Consider the following 17,761-nt stretch of genomic DNA (forward strand, 5'->3'; position numbering starts at 1 on the left):
TTCACAAGTTAATAAAGTTAGCAGAGAGGAAGGGATCCAGTACGTGGCTACAGGCTACTCACCCCAGCACTGAAAGGGCTCTGCTGTTCTGTCGTTTTTGTTTTTTGTTTTTTTTTTTTAAAGCAGAATTCCTTCACTTTGGGAAATGTACTTTTCCACTACTCTCATTTGCTAACTTGCTCAAGATCCTGCAAAATCCCCGAAAAGGCTCGGAAAGAAGAAGGAAGGATTTGAAAGCTGACGGTCAGGGCAGGAATTCATGGAACGAGAGCTTTAAGGGCCAGAGCAGACAGAGACAGCCAGCTAACGCTTTCCTGCCCTGTCTCTGACCCGCAGACCTGCTCCAGAGGCACGCTGAGGGTTACAACAGGGCAATATATACCTGCTCTTGATGGGTGCTCCTCCGCATCAGCGTGGGCTCCTCGGCGACCCGCCTGGCCCCACCACGTCCCGCAGACCCCTCGCAGCCACTGCGCCGCAGCTCCCAGGCCTTACAGTCGAGCGGTTGGTTGTAAGACGACTAAAAATAGTGCTGAATTTTTCACTGGAGCACTTGCTTGAGTGAGCATAGTGCCAGCCAGCCTATGCGTTAGCAGGCTGCATGCAGACCTCTAGCATTAAATACAGCCCGGATCTGCCTGAAAACGTGGCCACAGACAGCTTTAAACAGACTTTGTGTTTTTTTCTTTTGAAGGACAGCACAAAATAAATCCCACTTCTGACCACTCTAAGACTAAATGAGCAGAGTTGTTTTAAGAATGTCCCCGGGGAAAGAGTGAGTCACTTCAGCTGCTTTTATGATAAAAGATCCCTGGAGGAAGTATATCTCTTTAGTCAGTAGTTTCTGAGTTTTTCAGGGATATGCGTGCCCTGCTGAAAAACATCATATTGTTGGGCTTGGCAGTTGTGCATTTGTTTGTCAATAGCCTGACCACCTGCTTCCACCTCAGAGCTAACATCAGCAAGGGAACCAGAGCAGGATTTTATACTGGCATCAGGAGGAGGATTAACAGAAGCATCTGCCCTATAGGAACCTTAAGGACTACGCACATGGAGGTTTATGGCACCAGTTGCCATGTGCAGGAAAAAAACAACATAGAGAATTTTTTTGCAAAGTCTCTCATTGCTGAGACTTCTTAAGAATCATGGAAAGCAAAGGGTGCAAAAAATGGCATTTAAGACAACACCAGCATTGCTGCCAATGTCCAGGCTGGGAGCCCAAAAGCGTGTTTAGAAGCAAATCTGCCCCTCAGTATATGCCAGACTCACACATGTTTACACATATAGCAAATCAGTAGAAAAGTGACCATGGACAATGCTCTGTGACAACATCCAGGATCCTGGATTCCATCATTTACAGCAGCAAAAAGTCAGCTTCTGCATCTTCGCTCTGTCCTAAACTCAGTACTTCAAAAGTCACAATAAATTTGTAAGAAAAATTATTTTTTTCACCTCCATAAAGAAACTTTCACTGCCAGAGAAGCTTTGCAGAAGTAATTCAGAGTAATACTGTACATACACGCACATACATATTTACATATGAACACACAGGAAAGAGAGAAAGTTAAAGAATTTCAGATGGATGAGAACACCATAAAGTCAGAGAGTTTATGGGAGTACCAGAGGAGAGATGCTGTTTTTAATGCTATTCAACTGGTTTTCATATGAAGAAGATGAAACATAAGAAGCTACATGGTCAGTTTGACTGTAAATGTACAATTGTGTCTGCATTTGTATTCTTCATGTTCTTCTGAACACAGGTTGAATTTTATTTGTGTTGTAAAGAGAGAACTGCGATCTTTTCTTCCTTGTGAAAGGGCTGGTAAATTCTTCCTGCTCTTTGTTACTGCTGGGGAAACATGCTGTAGACTTCTGCATCCACACAGCAGCATAGGTGGCCACAAACAACAGTTCACCCCAGCTCCACTCTGCAACTATTGTTTAGACAGAGAAAGAGCATTAACAGAGCACAAATCTCCCACTAATTTAGTCTCACTTTGCCATCTGCTACTTCCCAGAAGTTGATCCTAACGAGAAAATACTTGAAAGCACTCTGGAGGACCAGCTGCACACAGTACAGTCAACAGTGTACAGTGGAGGGGAACGTTGCCCTCTGAACACATCAGCCCCTAAAGCTGCCTGCCTGCTCCCTGACCAAATTCCTTTTGAACATCCACCTCCTTCCCTGGTGGTGGGACATCAGGGAGGTCAGGAGCTGGTCCCTTAGTCTGCGCAGTTTGGCTCTCGCAGGCTCAGTGGTGGAGATTCACTGCAAGCACTCGCTACCAGATACATATCCACACCCCAGAAGACTCAGGAGCCATGACATCCTATTACTGCTGCTTCTCACCATTTGCTATGATGCCTCAGTTTACCCACCCATAGGGATCTCAAAAGCAACCAAAGGAGGCGCTAGTGCTACAGTCATATTCCCTTGGTAGGCAGTTGGCAGTTTGCTGTGTGTGGCTCAGCAGTGCCACTTCTCCTCCTTCCTGGGTCTCTTAACAGATAAGGAACAGGGCAGATACTATAGGAGTATAGCTCACAGAAGACAACAACATCAAAACATGAAGACTGATGATTGGTGAAATGCGGAATGTGACACAGAATGCAGTTCCATATTCTGAAAGGCCAACTCCGGTAACTCAGAAAACAACAACTGTCCAAACTAAGGCTCAAAATCTATTCAACGTCAACATCCTTACACCATCTCAAAGCAGCAATGAGCAATGCACTCTGTCTGTTGGGAGAATGGGTACTTTTTTTGTTGTTCTTTTTCTTTAAACACAGTTTTTGAAGCAAAAGTGTTACAGCCCCTGATCCAGCCCAGCAGCTCAAGCACAGACAGCGTAAACACCATTTCAGTGTGCAAATGGTGAATTACACTCGACCTCACATGCCAATAGCCTCACAAGGTGCCCTACAGTGAAAATCAAGCACTCAATCTCCGCAGCAGAAATTACACTGGTCATTTCTGTTCTGCCTCACAGGCCCAGGGCTGCCGCTCAACGCCTCTGCTTCAACTCCCCAGCATTCTAATGAAAAGATTCTTCGTTATTACAGAGGGACAGTAATGAGCACTCTGGGATTATTTGCAATGCTTCACGTAAGCTCAGAAAGCTGTTCTTTTTCCATTGTCTGTGCTGTAATGCATGTCTCTTCCCCCTTCAGTTTCAGCAGTTTAAGGCAGGCAAACCTTCAGGGGTGCCAGCAGGGCTACACCCACGTGTGAGGCAGCAACACCCAGAAACATGAATCACAAGGATCATGCACTAATGTAAATTTAGCTGTCCAGTGGATGCCTTGTACTTTACGACATATGTTTAATAATATGAGTGCAGACACATCAAAGAGGGAGGGACGAAGGTGGACAGCTGAGTCGTGTAGGTATTCATAAAAGAATGCTGAGGAGCAATCTTAAAAACAGCCAGCACTCCCCAGGTGCTATGTGAATTTAAAGTGACAAGAACACTGAGTTCTTTGTTAAATGCTCCTAGACAGTGTGGGCATGGCCAGATTTGGATATGACCACTGCATCATGAGGAAGCTTCTCATTTGTTAGTAATTTCTCTTGAAAGTAAGGCTGGCAATTTGACTCTCAAAACTACTAAAAAAGCATAGGTATGACGATTACAGACACTAAAAGTCATTCCTTCAAAAACCCAATTTTCTCATCCTCTGCTGGATAAAATCATGGTATGTGTACTCCACAGGTGGGTGAAAAGTCAGTCACATGCAGGACAAGAACAACAAATGAATGGACATGCCAAGAAGGAGACGAAATCGCAATTCCACAAAATGGGAATCAGGCACAAATATGATTTCCTATGAGACACAGATGCGGCATCTGGTTTTGCATATTCTAACGGAGAAATAAATCTTCCCAAGCTCTTTTCTCCATTTCCTTCCAGCTTCACCACACTCCTAATCCAGTCCAGCTGATATGTAAGAAACAAATCTGCCTCTGCACCTGGGTGCATTTGGGGATTTTGTGTTCACAGCCCACAGGGATGCCCAAATACCTCTCAGTATGACATAGCAGCATCTCTTGTGGAAGCTTCACTCAGCTGCACCGCATGAAGGTCTCTCAGCTGCACAATCATTTAACTTGCCATTCACATTTTTGGCTGTACTCCTGCCTTGCAGCTTAGACAAACCCTCTCCAGGAGCTAGGTCACAAGGAGGAGCTGCCAAAACATGCTACTTCTCAAAGAGCTTATTCCTAAGGGAAACAGGAAACATGAGAAATGGTATAGCAGGCCTGGAAGAAAGTTTTTTGCTGCTGTAATCTGTCAGGACAAGATCTTTTCTTTCTCTTTTGACCTCTTTTATCTGTAACTTTGAAATGCACAGGTTTATAAACACATATTTGTATGCAAACAGCCCTTCAGACACCAACTCATTTTTAGTTTTGATGCTGGCGAAGTACAGTGTTTGTGTGACGCATTTGTCTTCCTGACATAAGCAAAAGCCAGCTGTTATTTACTTGGTTTAAAAAACTGAGAGTAAACACAAAATTATTAATTAAATGGGGAATTCAGAAAGCTTAGATGTGGATTCAAAACTTATTACACAATCACATCCAGTTGGAGTCAAAGAAAGTATAGCAGAGCGGAGGGACTCAGAATTATATTCTCAGAAGCAGCAGCTAGATACTTTCTGTAGGTGTGCCTTCTTTGGCAGGGTATGGACTTCAGTATATTGGGTGATTAAGCAACCTAAAGACTTCTGAGTGCCAATAAGTGCCAAGATGCTCATTCTGCATGTGCCTTCCTGGGCTCCACAGTGAAATGCCGGTGGAAGCAGCACCAAGGTTTCAGATCCAGAGAAGAGAGTAGAAAATGAGCAGAGGTTCTGAAGAAGTGCATGGCTGGGAGGTTTGATTATGAAAAATAACCCTCTAGGTGAGCCAGAAAAAGCATGTTACTTACTCTCTCAAACTGAAAACATACCAAATTCCTTGCCTTTAGAGAACAGTAACAGCACATCCTTCAAGTTACAGGGCTTGTTTCCTAGCCAGTTTTCTCCCAGCAGCCCAGGAACACGTTGCCAGCGTAGTACAGTTTGTCTACAAGGTTTGTCAACAAGACCCAGCAGCAGAATCACTGTTATGAACAAGGAGTTCCAAACACTGAAATTACCTTGAATCTCACAAGTCATTCTCCTGAACTTTAAACAGCACATTGTTTCTTCATCTAATATTTAAGCATAGTTTTGATGCATTAGAGTATTGATACCAGATGGGACCTGTCCTACACTGTATAACTGGGTCTTTGTCAGGAGACCAATAACCATTACATTCCCAGTAGGATATAGAATCACAGAATCATTAAGGCTGGAAAAGCCCTCTAAGATGATCCATTCCAACCTCAGCCCATTCCCACCATACCTACTGACTATGTTCCTCAGTGCCACATCTCCATGGTTCTTGAACGCCTCCAGGGAGTGACTCCACCACCTTCCTGGGCAGACTGTGCCAATGGAGTAAGGCAAGTTTCTTTGTACTCCAGAGCTTCCAGGGAAGCACAACAATGACAAGCCAAGAATTAGCTCTGCAGCACAATTTCCCAGCTCACACCGACACCAGCTGCAGCCTGCCAGCTCACATCAGCAGGGTATTCCGAAAGCACAGGCTCAACAGCAGGCTGGAAAGCAAAGTTAAATTTCTGTCCTTCGTACTGATCTAACTTTGAGAAAGGACAATGGGAAAGGAAGGCAGAAATCTCACCTTCATACACAAAAGTGCTTTTGTTTAATCTATAAGCAGAGACAGAAAAGTAGCAGTGAATAGTTGCTCATTCTCCATATCTCTTGTAGGCAAATCCTAAAATAATGAGGGTCAACTGGGTACTGACTTCTTCCTTCAGGAGACCAAGACAAGAGAACATACATTCCCATACTTAATGCCAACAACGTATTTTTGAGAAAAGAGCTATAAAAACAAACATATTATTCCTCCAGGCTGCAGGAAGTAGATAAATATTTTTCTCCTCTTTCCACAGAAAGCAAATCAAATGTAATGAGCAACAAGGAGATTACCTAACACCTGAGAGGGGCTGCTCCAGGAAAAGAAGCTTAACACATGGATTCCCTGGTCTCTCTTCACTCCCAGTGCTGCTCCATCATTAAAAGGCTCAAGGCAACGCATGACTGTTAGCAGCTACTCAATAATCCCCAATTCTTGGTCCAATCTGCCAGTAGGAAAAATGGTGAGGAGGAAGAGTAGAGCCCTCTTGAAAACGGAGGGAAACACAAGGTGCCACTTTACTCCTTCCTCTGAGAAAACAGACCTTCATCACACACAAACTAATATGATATACTTCCTAGTTCTGCATAGTTTTAACCTGTTTGGATAATGTTTTTCCTATATGATCCTCAAGCATTTGCTTTTCCAAGAACAATTTCTTCTCCCTTTTACCCTGAAACAAGCAATCCTTACTAAGAGCCAAGAAGCAGAGAGACCTTGAAGGCTGTGATATCCTATGTAAATCTACGCCTGTTCCAAACACAACTGGAATTCAGAAGAACAAAGTAAAGCCTGAGCTAACTCTGCTAATGATGCAAAGTGGGATCATTCTCCATGTAGGACACACACAAGCTTAAACCCACAAGCCCTGAAATTACATAAGTAATTTTGCAACTGGAACATGAGAATTTTAAAAGCACAGATGATTTCCTCATTAATACTACAAATGTAACATTTTCCAAAGTGCAGATGTGTGCTTACATTCAGAAGCATGATTCCCTTACTCCGTGAATCCTTCTCTATCACTTTCCGTAGATTTATAGGGACATTTGGTAACACGTGACTTCTCCATGCCCACCAGACATGGTAGCCCCACCAGACTAACAGCACCTGCAAAACCCCAATGCCCTTCTGCACACCAGATGGGCAGCTCTTAGGTACCCTCAGGATTTACAAACACCAACATTAGTTAACATCCTCCCATTACACAAACAGAAGGAGCTCCCCAAATTCCTGTGGTTACAGTGATTACTCAGTAGTTGAGAAAAGAGTGGTGCAAGAAACTTGAGATGAGGCAGCTACCAATCCAGAAAGAAGAGGCAAACTCATACCTTGCTCTTAGATTCTGAAGCAACTGGAAAGACAAAAAAGCAAAGGCAAAGTTAGTGGGTTTACTCACTGCCACTATCAGGGAAGAGCTTTCCTTCCAAAATTGGGGAGTTGGTGCCACATGAGCCATGCTAAGCCCTAGCCCTAGCCCAGCAGGCAAGGAGCTTCAAACACAGCTGCACAGGTCCTGGGGCTGGGCTGACCACACGGAGCTCACTCGCCATCACTGACAGCTTCACAACCCTGCTGCAAGCAAATGGCAGCACAGCAGCACCAGCCTCCCAGAAGGCTCCATCTCTTCACCAGATGCTTCATCACCGCCCCAGCAGCATAGCAACCACCACACTCATCCCCCTTCAGCACAAACAGACCGAAACATGAAATAGTTGGCCTAGCATTTCAAAAACTTACATAAAATGGATTTTGGATTCAAATTATCAATTCATTTGCCTCTTGGCCTTTCTGGGAATTGAACCCATCTACACAATTAAAGTGGATAAAGATTTTCTCTGAACCTGTAAAAGCCTGTTATTTATAGCCACATCTCACCATATTAAACACTGTGCTCTAATCTATTTCAAGTTGATGAGACGACAAATACCGAGGCACAAGCTGAATACATTCCACACATCATGTATTTAAAGCACTGCAAAATTTTATTTATCAATTTCCTTCTGAATTAACAGCGATCTTCTCCTGAGCTGCTGGATTTGTATGAACCCAGTGGCACATTGCTAGCAGGGAATTAATATGTCAACAGCGTGGGTTTTGCAGCCTTACTGACAGATCCATTTGCTGGTCTTTAGTTAGCGTATTTCATTTTCATCTAAAGCCTAAAAGCTCCACCAGCACTTGTGGCTCACACTGAGTAGCAATGCAGTGGTAAAGCAACACCTAAAGAAAAATCAGTCATGAAAGAAAAGAGATGCAGTTTAGGAACAAGATGCTACAATACATCTCATTTCAAATACCTACAGGTATTTGGCTCAGGGCCCCAGCACTTTGGTGTCAGTACATCTTTCTGAGACTCACTGGGCATCACTGAAGCATCCCTCAACCCAAGAAGCTGTGCCGAGAATTGCAAACAAAACCCACGCAGATGGTACCGTCTTATCGAAGTTTCACGTGTCAATCTGCTTGGTTAATTAAAACCCTCTACTCTTCACAGCTAATGGCAGGTCTGTGCAGCAGAAATGGCACCAGAACAGATGTTAGTGAATTTTTCAAAGCTGCAAGCAGGATGATTGTTCTGACTTTGGTGTCGTTTGAAGGACTACTCTATTTACATTCCCACTGACCTCTCATGTCAAATCTGGTAAATATTACCTCTCCTTTGGCTGCTCTACAGGACAGCCCAAGCCAAGTTTCTTGGTGAAAGCTGTTCACGCTCAGAAAACACCACAGGATTACAGACAGCCTTTTCTACAATTTCAGGAGAAAAACCTTCAATGATGAAAAGCGTGCCTTCATTTCAAAGAGATCTTTGTCTACGTCATCTTTCATCTTATCTGCTCAGGATTCCCTTGAAAAACTGCAGTCATGACTTCAGAGAGGAAAATGAAGCCGGGGGTACCTTGGCTCACATGACTGCTCCCAGAGGCAAGTGGAGTACTGTGGGGCTAGCCCAAGCAAGAAAGAGCAAAAAAAACCAGCTGGGGCCAGTGAGTGGCAGATAGAAGTGCATATAGAAGTGCAGCCCTGTTACCACACATCCAGAATCAATAAGCAAATCTTCTCATCTCTGCAACTCTGTGGGAAAGCTCTCCATCTGAGATGCTCCAGGACAATGACCATATATAATGAAAGTAGCACTGACACAGGTATTAGCTGTCATCCATTTCAATTGCTTAGGCTGCTTTCCAAACTCCATTATAATCTCTTCAGTTTACCAGTACGTAAATGAAAACAATTAGGCAGCAAGTGGCCGTCTTGATTTTATGTGACCATTAGAAGAGCAGAAAAGGAGAAATAAGCTGGGTCGATGCTAAGTTGATTTACTTGCTGTAAAGTCATTCCATACAGTAATGAAAAAGGAGCAAAAAGAAGAGAAAAAGCTAACAGAAACCATCCTCGATGCCTTAATTGCACCCTAAATGCACTGTCACATTTCCTGCTCAAAGATAACATGCTAAGGGCTAATAAAAAGAAAATGAACAGAGAATAGGTTCCTTGATGAATTTGGGACTAGTTATTCTCTAAGCAGAATGTCACTAGCAGTTATTCCTGCCTTATTAAGCACTTATTTCTTAACTACTTTATGATAAAATCCAACTGTACTTGGCTTTTAGGGAAGATGACCTGAAAAATAAGAGGCAGTGCTGAGATGCCTACATTTAAGACAGATGATAAATTATTTCTACATTTTAAAACATGCCTATTGACTCCAAAAACTAAGGCTCTGCACAATCACTTATTTTCTTCTTGCTTCCTAGCATGAAGGAACATGACTCAGGACCCTTAAGTGTTATCCAAGAAGCAGAAAAATGTTGAGCAGCTACAAATGCAATCCACCTCCATTTTAATGCATTAAGGGCAGATGGATCACTTGGAACTGCATCCAACTGCACTAAGCAGCACAATACCCAGTACTGGTACCTGTATGGTTTGTTTTTTCAACAGTGTTCTAAAGGTACTGGTTGTTTGTTAACATAATTACTGGGTTAAACATAATTCTCCTATGGAGACATGTCCAGTTGTCCCAGCTTTGATACATGTTGGTTTATGTTGAGGTGACCATCTAATTGAATCTGTTCTTGTTAAGAGAGGAATTACCTTGTCTGGGAAACAGCCAAGAAGCAGTAATTTCCTTGGATAATGTATGCAAGACATAATTGGCATTAACCAAGGATAATGTGAATGGAGGCAAGCACGTGTTACAGTGCTATTCTGAAACAGCTGGAAATGAACTCTGATAATCACTGCGCTGTTTTGATCTTGTTCAGGATAAGCCAATGCCTTGTAAAGTGCTTCAACATATCCCTGGAGCTCTAAAGCCCAGCATCTCCCCCAGAACGCTCCCATGAGCTGGGGATGCAAACACAGCCATAAATCCAAGGAGAACTAAGAAGCTGAGCCTGTGGCTGGCAAGACACCAAACCCACCTGCTGCTTTGTGCCAGCTTAGAGAAAGAAACAACCCATGTTCACAATCACTGAATTCCAGGGGTTGAAAAGGACCTCAAGAGATCATCGAGTCCAATACCCCTACTAAAGTAGGCTCCCTACGACAGCTTGCACAGGTAGGCATCCAGATGGGTCTTCAATATCTCCATAGAAGGAGTCTCCACAACCTTTCTAGGCAACCCATTCCAGCACTCTGTCACTCTTACTGTAAAATTCTTCCACGTGCTTGTACGGAACTTCATATGTGCAAGGTTTAGGTCATTACTCCTTGTCCTATTGCTATTACACACCTTCAAGAAGAACCTGGCGTTATTTGTTTTCCTCTTACCTCCCTTTAGAAATTTATAAATATTTATCAGACACCCAGTTTTCTTTTCCCAGGCTGAACAGACCCAGATCACTCGGCCTTTTCTCATACGGGAGACACTCCAGGCCCTTAATCATCTTTCCATGGAACTCCTTCTAGGAGAGCTCTTTTTTGAACTGGAGAGCCTAGAACTGGATGCAGTATTCTAAAGATAGCTTTACCAGGGTAGAGGGGGAGGATCACCTCCCTCACCCCTCACCCTGATGACCATGCTCTTTCAAATGCACCCTGGGATACCATTGGCCTTCTTGGCCACAAGGACATGCTGCTGGCTCATGGCCAACCTGTTGTTTTCCAAAACACCCAGGTCCTTCTCTACAGAGCAAGTCACCCCCTAATTTGTACTGATGCATGTGGTTATTTCTCCCCTGGTGCAAGCCTCTACACTTGGTCTTCTCGAACCTCGTCAGGTTTCTCCCTGCCCAACTCTCCAGTCTGTCCAGGTCTTGCTGAATGGTAGCACAATCATCTGGTGTGTCAGACACCAAACCTTTTATCTTTTTGCTACCTTAATGAATATTCACCTAAATAACATTAGTAAGGGTGTATTTTTTGTTATTGTTGCAGTTGAGACTCATTCAATCCCTTTTTTCACCTCTGCAACCACTGGGAAAAAGATTTCTAATAGCAGTTGAAGGAAATGCAAGTTACCTTATTTACTTTAAGAAAAAAAAAACAGGAGGTGACAGAGTGACCTCTGAGGGATGCCTTGTTGCACTTCAGAGGAAGAACAAACATATCTTCACACCAAGTTTTCCTCTGAAGGCGTTCAAGCCAGGTTCCCTACATTTCTCCTTTCTTTCATATGTATGCAAGACACGTACAGAACACTGTGTTTTAGAGACTGCTCAGTGGTGCAGTGTTCTGTTTACGCAGTCAGTTCAATGTTATAGAGTTTTCTGTACAGAATTACATTTGAAACAACGTATCTGAATAAGTAATCATCAAAATTAACACCTTACGTGTTATTAAAACCAACGCTTTGGAAAACTTTCCTTGTCATATGTGATTAAAAATATATTTTAATATCCAGTTAACGATTTAAACATTTTTCATCATTTACATTTGCTTCTCTTCAAATTTAGCTAACAAAGCTTTTGCCATCATGTCAGCAAGCCAGTATCTCACTCAATTGTCATGAGACTTCCACAATTTTAAATTTCTCTACTATGATTTTGACAAGAGCTGTAGAAATATCGTGAGTCATGCTAGCTGAAGAGAACAGCACACTTCTAGGGCAAACACAAGACTGTTTTGTCCTGCTACTGTCCTTACAAAGTAAACAGTAAGTTTCCAGAAAAAAAAACTATTCCTCACAGATGAAATTACAGACTACTACAGAAAAGACCAAAAACATTGTTTAAGAGTATGCAAAACAAGGTAGAGAATGGAAATCAGCTAAGGAAGCAACCTCAAATCACATAGGATTTATTATGAGATAAGATTCATTACTTTCACAGATGCAATTTTTGATAGCTTTAATTCTGACATTCAGTAATTTTACTGGAAAGAATTCATAACAAGCCATGGGAACTGCTGGATTTGCAGCAATTAAACGTCAGCATGGGAAAAGATATTATGCTCTGCAGCAACAGGGAGTTCAAGGTACCACGTTAATCCAAGTCTCGTTCAGATTACGCTCAAAACAAATGTTTTTGACAGAGCCTTTAAAAATAGAAGATACTTAAGAATTTGGGCTTTTTCCATCTTTGGAGAAGGTAAAACTCCGATTTTTCAGGTTTGTGGGGTTTTTTCCAACATACACGAGCCAGCTGCCCATCAGCCAAAATGGCAATGAGTTGCATGCCCTCGAGCTGGTATTTGTGATTCCAATTTAATGAATCAGCACTGAACCAAAAATACACATGGGGTAACAGCAAAAAAACTAACTTAGAAACATAGGAAGAAAAGTCAAATTAAGTATGGTTGTAATTTCTGAAATCGTTGGTCACGATGGGTAGGAAATTAGATTAATGTGCAGTTGTGCAAAGGTTAAGGAATGTGTCTTCTCTTCCCACACTTGAAGGGAATAACAGAAAATGAAAAGATTTTTCCAGGTCAGGGGTTGTTTACAGTTATTAGGATTAAAGGTCAAGGGCTTATGGGAAAAATGTATCCCGAGGTAGATGACTTCCCCTTTTTTGGGTCGGTTTAGCACGGGCAGCCATGGCTGTGTCTACAGCACACCAAGAGCGGAAGCAGCACTGGGAACAGCCGTGACACATCAGCCAGCAAGCCACTGCCTTTGGGCTGATCCCCACAGCCATCAGCACCAGAAAACTACATGTCTTGTTTCAGGCACATGAGAGATGTACTCGAGCTTTGACACTCACATACTAAATAAAATGAGATTTGTAGATGCATATACACTTCTGGACAAAGGGCACAAGAGCAATCCCACACAGCCATGGCTGCAGCACTCTGGAATAGACCAACCATCATGAGAAGACAGTGTTTGGGAACCATCATGACCTCAAACAAAGTTTCCAAAATACCACGACCCAAAGCATTACAGGTCACAAGGGACATGCTTCTTCTGAACAGATAGAGAACTGAATGCTCTCTGTCCCTTAGGATTCCTTGTCTTAAAAACTCATGCCACCCAGCCACGAGCTTTCGTTGTATTTGGAAAGTCCCATCCTATGCTTGATGCTAATACTGTTACAGCCAAGCTGTAACACACCATCCAGTTAAAATACCCAAGGGACCAAAACATCCTCTTCTATTCCCCAAAGCAGCAGCCATTCAGAACTGCACATTCTACCTCCCAAAATCCACAATCACACTGGTAACCCTGGAATTTCCCAGATGAAAGGAAGCAGAGCACTGTTGTTTCCAGACATTCATCAAGTTACTACCCACAAATGGTTCCTCTCTCAGATCTAACTCTCACATCCCATCACGGGCATACCAACCATGCAAGCCTGCAGCCTTTGTTAACGTGCACGTTTCTACAGGAAGATGCAGGCACAAGAGTGATGTCTATGAAGATGCCTCAGCAGATCTCTGGACATCTGTGGGACTCAAGCTATACCTCAACCGCAGTATGACAACACTGCTCAAACTCAATGATCACTTTCCAAAAAAACACAGTCCTTGTGTTGTATTTTAGGTAGCAAGGCAGGTTTACCTGCACCTCCCAGTACTCAGAGGGAGATATAAGTGATTTACAATGCCATTGACACTAGCATTAACACTGACACTTGCTCCAAGGATGCGTCCATGGGAACAAGTTCTTACACAAACATATATTCCTACCTAATTATAATAAGAAATGGATTCCTCAAAAAACAAACTAACAAAAATCCCACAACAGAAAGCCAAACCCACCGTTCCTGTTAATCCTTCACAAGAGTTAACCAGACAGCATAAGAATGACTTGATAGATGTTCTCTCATGGAAAGCTCATGGAAAAAATATTCATCTAATTTCTGTGTTGAACCACAGGGAGTTGGTTGGACAGATGGTATCGTCTGATGGGCACTAATGCAATCTTAACAGAACTGGCCAAGAAAGAAGTTCCTAAACACTGTACATAGTAAGTTACTTCCCTGGGCAAGGGCAGCTTCAAAATAGGTGGAGTTCACTCTATGAGAAAATCACAGAGCTATTTACGGGTGGGAAAAACATATGTTTACCATCAACATCACCATTTGGAACTACACGTGTACACGTTAGAAAAACTATTTAATGGTGTCCAACGCTGACTTTTTTTTTTGCATACTTTTCATGAGGAAATGCAGGATGCAAAGGGGAGTTAAGCAAGAGGCTCCAAGAAAGAGCAGGTGTAGGGAGGGAAGATGAGCAGAAGGAAGGCAGCAAAAGGAAGAAGGAGGCATTATACTGTGGTTGTCCCAGTACAGCATATGATAACACTTGCTGACTGCTCAGTGTGCTCCCAAAAAGCCACTGGCCTCTGTGAGAGTTATTTTCTTCCCATTCAGTACAAAACAGAAATACCCAAACAATGAATATTTGCATTTACCCACTCATTACTGGAAAACTGCTTTCCTGGTTCTCCAGGCTCAGTACTGGAGCTTGAGAAGCACCACTCTTGGACACACTCCCTATCCAGCACTGCGCAGCTCCCCACATGACTCAAAGCGCAATGCCCACACCTCAGACAGCGTTCCTCAGCTCCCAGACTGCTCTGTTTGCTTTGCAACAGCCCGCAGCAATAGAAACTCTGGAAATCAGCTATGGTGTGTGAAAACAGAAAGGCCACACTACTGTCCTCCTGACTGCAGGTAGAATAAGCAGTGGTTTATTTGATAGCAATCCACTCCCAAAAAGTAACGCACTGCTCAGTGAAGAATTAACATAAGAGAATCCCAAGGAGCTGGCTGTTGTGAACCATGTTGTGGCATGCTGCACAACCCACACTATTCCTGCCTCTTGCTGCATTGTCTTGCTGTTTCCTCATTACCAAAAATTATATATACCTTCAATATTTATAATAGTAATTCAGCTTCTCACCTTCAACTAAGCATAAAGACAGAGGACGCCATAGCGCATTTGAAATGCTTGAAGTTGAAAGTCCAAGGCGTATTCTCTTTTAAACATAAATTAAATCCTCATTCAAAAAAAAAAGAAAAGAGATGCATGGTAGTGCCCTCAAAGAAGGCTTAAGCAGGATCACTGATTTCTAGTCGCTCAGGAAAAAAGCAAACATCCTACTTGGGGTCCTTGAGAAAAAGTGACCTTGGGCATTGCCATAAGTTGTGTAGAAGTGCCCACAGGGAGCAGCTCAGAGCAGCAGTAGGACCACCATATAGCAAAGGTACTCCACGTTTTACTGCTTCCTTAGCATGCAGCGAAGGCTAGTGCTGACTGTGTGACCTTTTCAGAGAAGGGATTCATTGAATTGCATATCTCTTCCTGCTGCCTGGCACGAGGCGGGCATAATAACCAGGCTGCATACCCAGAAAAAAATGTTAACAGCTTTCAGAACAAGTGCCAACAAGATGGACCGTGGGCACTTCCACACTTTCTCTGTAGCACTCACAGGGGAATGCCATGGGGATGCACGCTGAGTTCCTGCTGCCTGGCCACCCTAAGCAGCAAAAGAGAGGTCAAAATATAGACAAATTAATGACAAACAAACAAACAAACAAAAAAACACAAATAGAATTCATCTCTAATTTGAAAATGGAAACTTCCTTCCACTTAACCTTGAGCGTATCTCTGCACAAGCACCAGAAACGAGTTTCCTCCCTCCACTTTCTGACATAAGGCTGGAACATGCCAGGGCAATGGGTCTGAGAATCACTAACAGCATGCTGCAGAACTCAGCATGTCAAGAATTGAAACAGCAGCTGTGACAACCACGCTGTGTTGACTGCACAGGGGGAAAGCACTGGAACAGAAGAGCAGCCACCCCCAGTAAGGGCAGACTTGCTACCACCACTCCAGAAATACAAGCAGGCTCCAAGGAGACTTCAATTAGGGAGAAAAATAGGAACCATTTAAGACAGAAGCAATGCCCAGCTTCTAAAGTTTATGACAAGGATTTTCTGTCTTGAAGAGTGCAGTCCCCACACCTGCCCAGCCCCATCAGACCTGGGTGTACCACTGGACAGGAAAACACACTCCTGGCAAGCACTAGCTGAATGTAAGCCTTCCCTGGGCAGCTGCAGACCCAAGGACGCATTGTTCCTTAGCATCCCTTGCAAAACAAACTTCATCCATTCTCTATGTGTAAACTAGCGTTTTCTCATCCAAACATTTCACAAACAACAGATGGACACTATTTTTTGTAGTCTTTTATCCAGGACATTCAGACCAACTGTACCTCTCGGGTTTTGGTGGGCCCCAGATAACAGAGGAGAGAAGGAAGAACAGTTTGAAATTCCTGTCCTTCCCCACTGAGAATGCTAGCAGAACAAAAATATCAGACGTTACAAAAATAATTTAAACACAAAACATTCTGTCAGTCTTTCCAAGAAATGCAGTGCATCACTCTTTTCCCTGCTCATGACTTTAAAACTTAATGCTTAAACATTTAATTTTTAATTGAAACTCAACATTTTCACCACCAATCTTATTAGAAGCTGCCTAGAAATCTCAGTGATGGCTTCAGAAATACAGAGAGGACTGAACCAGTTAGTTAAAGTTAGAAGCCAAGTCTAACATTTTATCATTTTCCACATTCTAATGCAAGTTTGGATGTCTATTCAAGTGCGTGTGAACTCCAGACCTTGTATATTACAGTAAACATAAACTGTGAACATGTCAACCTGAAGAAATAACCCTATCAACAGAGATGGATTTTATCTCATTCTTCTTCAAAGTTCAAGCTTACAAGATCCTAATTGCCAATCTGTTCAGAGGGTAAATGCACAGCTGATGCTCTGGGTCTTTTCTCTGAGCTTAAAGTGCAATGGCTTCTCTGAGCAGGTTCCAAGAATATTCTGGCATTATGATTCTTGCCAAACTTCCTGACTTTTCTGTTTTCCTTGAGCAGAACAAGTTCTGCTAATTGAAGCAGCAGACCCACAGCAATAGTTTGCACATTACTACAGATTTTTAAGTGATTTGTTTCAGTTGCTGATGATTCTAGAATAAAAGAAAAATTGTATTTTTAACATACGGTTATTACATTTTTTAAACAAGAAAGGAAATCATTTTGCACAGGCAGTGTTATAGATAATTCAATCTCCCATCTTGGCTCACTTGCTATTGACTTTGAGTTCAGCAGCAAGCTACAAATTACATTACCTCCCAGGTTTTAGGTCCCAGTGCTGCAATTGCAACAATGGGCTTTTTGGGGCTGTTTCTAGCTTTTCCCATTTCCTAGCTTTTCCTAGGATGCAGTGCCCATACTGTGTTTACCTTCCTCATACAGACTTTTCCATTGGACTTAAGACTCACTAACTCTGCCATAGGTGTCGCTAAGTAGAACTAAATGAACTCTGAGATCCCTTCCAACACAAACCATTCTATGATTCATTTTAAGTCTTCTTCTCCTGCTGCCTGGAGCTCAGGCCCATGTACTTAGGGCTTCTGCAGGAGAGAGCAGCAGGCAGCTTGACCTAAGAGCAAGCACATTCCTCATACAGCAGAGACATACGCTCAACACGTTGACATATCTACATAATCCAGAAAAGTATCAGTATAGAGATGCTTACCCCAATGTACTCCAAGGAGCATGTCTTTGAGCAGCACCTAAGCTGCTATAACAGCCAAACTGACATTAAA

At 42.8% G+C, this 17,761-nt stretch overlaps 1 protein-coding gene across 5 annotated transcripts in view; it reads right to left on the minus strand.

Moving 5' to 3' along the window:
* ARHGAP24 (Rho GTPase activating protein 24) overlaps nt 1–17,761 on the minus strand; it is a 204,312-nt gene that overhangs the window by 64,560 nt on the left and 121,991 nt on the right. Inside the window, exon 1 of one of the 5 annotated variants that reach the window (XM_048942903.1) lies at nt 383–706. The exons of the other annotated variants lie outside the window; for them this stretch is intronic. The gene's annotated coding sequence lies outside the window, so the exon portion shown is untranslated. Of the gene's footprint in view, nt 1–382; nt 707–17,761 lie in introns of those variants that run through there. 5 annotated transcript variants of the gene reach the window in all.

This window comes from Lagopus muta, chromosome 4, assembly GCF_023343835.1.
Source record: "Lagopus muta isolate bLagMut1 chromosome 4, bLagMut1 primary, whole genome shotgun sequence".
NCBI lineage: Eukaryota > Metazoa > Chordata > Aves > Galliformes > Phasianidae > Lagopus > Lagopus muta.